Here is a 6,012-nt window from a genome sequence, read left to right as displayed (position 1 = left end):
AAAGACTGACCTCCCCAAGCAAAAGGGAATTCTGCTAGAGACAGCCTTTGAACTTTAACCCATTGAAGAAACCATTGGCTATTCCCTAGGTCCTCAACCTGTTGGCCCACCTGCAGATTTTGGACTTTCCAGTGCAAGCATAGTGGTGTCTGGAAAGGGTAGTGATGTCTTACCTTCTTGGATACAGGCTCCCAGGAGCAGGGATGCTGAACAGGGTCTTAGGGACAAGGTCTGGCTTTACCTTCTGAAGTTTGTATAGCGGTAGTGATTGTATAACTGTAAATATATTAGAGTCTATTGAATTGTATGTGTTTAATAGGTGGATTTATGGTATATAAATATCTCAATAAAGCTTTTTTTTTTTTTTTTTTTAAAGCTAATAGGAAGCTCTCAGTACATAAGTGAAGCCTGATGACTGTAGGACAGTTTTTTCAACCTTGGGGCTACTGACATTTTGCACCTGATAATTCCTTGTTGTTGGGTGGGAGGTGAGGACCGTGCTATGCTCTGTAAGATGTTTAGCAGGACCACTGATACCTACCCAGCAGATGCCAGCGGGACACACACGTACTGTCAAACTGCGACACCAAAAATGTCTCCAGACATTGCCAAATGTCCCCTGAGGAGGAAAAATTGCCCGCCACTGAGAAACACTGTGTGCGGTCATCAAAGGGTGTTATCTGTTGGGGAACTATCCTGAAAATAGTTTTTGAAGTATTTTCTCAGGAAAAAATTAGTCAGAGTCTTCAGCAAATTGTCTTATAATCTCCGGCTGCAAAACAGAAATCTTGGATGCCAGAATTCTGGGAGCCAACTGGGGGAAAATGGCTCAGGGTAATTAGGCTTTAGTATCAGTCACTTAATCCTTTTATTTCCATATGGTACCCACGTCCTTGCCTGTGCCAGGAGCCCCACACCACCCCTGTGCAGAAACAGTTTCCATGTAATAGACCTCGAGACCTCTGTGAAGAGGAGAGAAGGACAGTCAGTGGCGATGAGTGGGGAGGGATCCAAAGACTTTCATTTTTTCCGTTAGTAGCTGCTCTTTCATCCTTAGTTGTAGATGAATTCAGTGCTGCTAGTTCCTAAATCTTTCCAGGATCCAGAAATGCAACTTGGATTAGTTTTCGTCTTCCCTTTCTTTTTTCTTTTTCTTTTCTCTTTTCTTTTTTTCCTTCTTTTTCACCTTTCTTCCTTCCTTCTTTCCTTCCTTCCTTCCTTCCTTCCTTCCTTCCTTCCTTCCTTCCTTCTCCTCGTTCACATCTAATTATCTTCTTTAAGCAATGCATGAATCTGGCAGCATCCCATTCAGTAAACAGAAAGGAGCTCTCGGTTTTCAGCTTTTCTTCCTGCCAATTTGGAATTTAGCTTTTCTGGAGACTTGTCAATTTTCACTGGTCTGCTTCAGTTTCCAAAATTTCACAGTTGTTTTTGTTTTTTCCCCTATTCTCCCTGTAATATGGGTTTGTCTTTTAAAATAATTCCCTTTTTGGCTCAAGTATCGGACTCTTTTTTTTTTTTATGTTTATTTTATTTTTTTATTTTTGAGAGAGAGAGACAGAGCATGAGTTGGGCAGGGGCAGAAGAGAGGGACACACAGAATCTGAAGCAGGCTGCAGGCTCTGAGCCGTCAGCCCAGAGCCCGACGCGGGGCTCGAACTCACAGACCACGAGATCGTGAACTGAGCTGAAGTCAGGATGCTTAACTGACTGAGCCACCCAGGTGCCCCTCAAGTATTGGACTCTTGATCTCAGCTCAGGTCTTGATATCAAGGTCATGAGTTCAAGCCCCACACTGGGCTCTTTGCTGGGTGTGCAGCCTACTTGAAAAAAACAAAGAAAGAAAGAGAAAGAAAGAAGGAAAGAAAGAAAGACAGAATTCCCTTTACCACCGTTTAGTGGATTTTTTGAGAATGCAGAATTATATGGATATGTTTAATCCATTCCTTTAACCTAGAAAATGGGAATACAGAACAGATTTGTTAATGGCTTGGATACTGGGGATCGGCTGGCGGGGGTGGGGGGTTGTTAAGGATGACACAGATGTTAGATCTGAGCAACTAAAGGTATGGAGAGGAGTGATCAAGAGTCTAGTTTTGGGGGTTCCTGGTGGCTCAGTTTGTTAAGCGTCCAACTTCAGCTCAGGTCATGATGTCGCGGTTCGTGAGTTCAAGCCCCGATTCGGGCTCTGTGCTGACAGCTCAGAGCCTGAAGCCTGCTTCAGATTCTGTGTCTCCCCCTCTTTCTGCTCCTCCCTTGCTCACGCTCTGTGTCTCTCCGTCTCTCAATAATAAATAAACGTTAAAAAAATAAAAAAAGAAAATATTCAGTCTTTATTAAGTATGTTGTTAGTTGTTGGTTTTTTATAGATGCTCTTTATCAGGTGGAGGCAGTTCTCTTCTATCCCCACCCTTTTCATTTGTTTGTTTTTAAATCATAATAGGGTATTGGATTTCACGAAATGTTTTTTTCTGCATCTATTGAGATAATTATAATTATGTGGTTCCCCCCCCCCTGCTTTTTTCTGTTAATAGTGCATTGATTGTTTCTTGTATGTTGAACCAATTTTGTAATCCTGGGATAAATCCAACTTGGTCATGGTGTATAATCTTTTTCATATGTTGCTAGATTAAGTTTGCTAGCAATTTGTTGAAAAACTTTGCATTTTATAGTCCTATGGGTTATCGATTGGCAGTTTCCTTGTGGTGTCTTTGGCTTTTGTATCAGGATGATACTGTCCTCATAAAACAAAATGGGGAATATTTGCTCTCCCATTTTTGGAAGAATATGTGATGAATAAGTGCTTTTTCCCCCCTCCTGTCAGAGTGACCACCTCATCCAGGGATTTTATCATGTTTTTCGTCATTGTTGTTATTAGTAATTTAATCTGTTAATTTATTATACTCTTTATCTTATTATAGTCTCTATTTTTTTCAAATTTTTTATTATTCATTTTTGAGAGAGACAGAACACAGTGGGGGAGGGGCAGAGAGAGGGAGACACAGAATCTAAAGCAGGCTCCAGGCTCTGAGCTGATAGCACAGAGCCCGACGCGGGCTCAAACCCATGAACCATGAGACCATGACCTGAGCCGAAGTTGGACACTTAAATGATTGAGCTATCCAGGAGCCCCTCTATTTTTTCTTGATTGTTTCACTAGTTTGTGTCTCAGAATTTGTCATTTCATCCAGGTTTATCTAATTTATTGGCATACAATTATTCATAATGTTCCCTTATGATCCTTTTTATTTCTGGAAGGATGGTAGGAATGTCCGCTTTCATTTTTGAATCTATTCATTTGATGCTTCTCTTTTTTTACTGGCCAGTCTAGCTGAAGGTTTGTCAATTTTGTGGGTCTTTTAAAAGAACTACCTTTTGGATGTGATATCTTTTTTCTTTTCTTTTCTTTTTTTTTTTAAAGTAGACTGTATGCTCAGTGTGGAGTCCAGTGCGAGGCTTGAACTCATGACCTGAACTGAGATCAAGAGTCCAAAGATCAAGGGACCTGGGTGGCTAAGTTAGTTGAGCATCTGTCTCTTGATTTTGGCTCAGTTCATGATCCCAGGATCATGGGATCCAGCCCTGTGGCAGGCTCTGCGCTGAGCATGTGCTTTGCTTGGGATTCTCTCACCCCTCTGCCACTCTCCCCTTATAAATGTCACTCACCTGACTGAGGCACCCAAGTGCACTGAGATTTTTTTCTTTTTTTCTTTCTTTTTTTTTTTTTTTTTAATTTTTCAACATTTATTTACTTTTGGGACAGAGAGAGACAGAGCATGAACGGGGGAGGGGCAGAGTGAGAGGGAGACACAGAATCGGAAACAGGCTCCAGGCTCTGAGCTGTCAGCCCAGAGCCCGACGCGGGGCTCGAACTCCCGGACCGCGAGATCGTGACCTGGCTGAAGTCGGACGCTTAACCGACTGCGCCACCCAGGCGCCCCGAGATTTTTTTCTTGATGTAGACATTTACACTTACAGATTTCCTTTTATGCATCATTTGGGCTGCATCTCATATGTTGTGTATTTGTTTTCACGTATCTCAAAATATTTCCTAACTTCCTTTGAGATTGAGATTTCTAGGACTCATTGGTTATTTAGGAGTGTGTTAACTTGTACATAGTTGTGAATATCCACACTTTCTGACTTCAAACTTCATTCTATTGTGGCTACTTTGTATAATTACATATTTCCAAAATTTGACTTGTTCCATGGTCTATCTTGGAGAATGGTCTTATGTGCCTTAGAAGAATTTTTTTTCCTATTATTTGGTGATGTGTTCAACAAATGCTTCTTAGGTCTAGCTATTTTACTGTGTTGTTCAAATCTTGTTTTCTTGTTGACTGTTTGCCTATTTGTTCTATTGTTATTCAAAGTGGGAAGTTGAAGTCTTCAACTATCATCTAGGAGTTATTTTTCCTTTCAATTTTGTTACTTTTTTGCTGTATGTATTTTATGGCTCTGTTAAGTGCCTATAAAAGTGTTATATTTTCCTGATAGAATGACCCTTAAATCATTATAAAATATTCTCATTCATTTCTAGCAACATTTGTTTTAAAGTTTATCTTTTATGAGTACAGCCACTCCAGTTTTCTTATATTTACTGTTTACATGATATATTATAGATATATCATGCATATTTATGATACAATCTAAGTAATTCATATATATCTAAATAATTCACATTAACATACATAATTTAGATTACGATCAATGCAGGCATGTCACATCAGCGGAGACACTATATACTAAATAATGCTGGGACAATGCTTAATAATTAAGGCACTAAATATTAAAAAAAGCAGACATGTACAGAATTTGGGTGTGAAAAGATTTTTCTGTGGAAAAATATCAGAAACTTAAAACGTGAAGAAATGGAGTATCTACATGACCACATAAACATGTGAAACTTTCACATTAAAAAAAACCAACAAAATTCACAGGCAAATTGAGAAAAATATTTACCACTTGTATAACAGGTATTGCAGAGAGAACAAGGACAGTTAATGCACAAAATACAAATGGCCTTATGAAGAGATATGAAAGACTTTATATTACCTATAATCAAAGAAATATGAACTAAATGTCTATCAAATTGGCAAAGATTAAAAAATATTCTAATGCCCAGGGTTAGCTAAAGAGACATGGGGAAAGGAAGTAGTTTCATGGTCTGTTGTTGGGGTAGAAAATAATACAGTCTGCCTGGTCTTAAAACTCAAACATAACTATTTCATGCCTAGGTATTTATTCTAATGAAAAAATCTAAGTATTTGAAAAGACTTAACTACAAATGTACCATTGTTTTAAGTAGTCCCAAACTGAAAAACATCTCAATGCTCAATAATTGGGCATTAAGTAAGTTACGTTCCATCTATATAGTGGAATGAGAAAGTCCTTAAAAATGCTGTGGAAGATTCTTTAATGACATGGAAAAATTATCATGATATAATAAACGAAAAAAAGTTACACAATGGTATGTACAGTATAACTCCATTCTTATTAAAATAATATATATGTATATGCAAAGAAAAATGACCCAAAGCTTAACAGTTTTATCTCTGAGCATTTAACATTATGGGGGTCTTGGTTTACTTTGTGCTTCCCCAACTCCTCCTCCCCAAGCCCCCACCCCCCAAATTCTCTAGAATATGTAGGTCTTATTTTTTTTTTTTTAGTAAGAAAAGGGAAGAATAATTTAAAAATTCATCAAGATGTTATTTTTGCCTATTAATTTGGCAAAGATTACTTCAAAAGACAATACACAGTATTGGTAAGATTTTGGGGTGAGCACGCACAAAATACATGCTGCTGTGGTAGTAGAAGTTGCTACTAATGGCATCATTGTAAACTTGGCAACACAAATCAAAATCCTCAAGAACAGAGGAAGTATTTTCACTTCTAGGGATTAAGGAAGTCACAGGGGTGGATGCCAAAGATGCATTTATAAACTTGAATGTCCACTTGTAAGTACATGGTTAAATAAATTCCATCTGTATGAGACAATACTAGGTGTTA

The sequence above is a fragment of the Herpailurus yagouaroundi genome, unplaced genomic scaffold (genome assembly GCF_014898765.1).
Source record: "Herpailurus yagouaroundi ecotype Mexico unplaced genomic scaffold, PumYag 190, whole genome shotgun sequence".
Classification (NCBI taxonomy): Eukaryota; Metazoa; Chordata; class Mammalia; order Carnivora; family Felidae; genus Herpailurus; species Herpailurus yagouaroundi.
The sequence above is the reverse complement of the archived record's forward strand: the minus strand, read 5'-3'. Positions refer to the sequence as shown.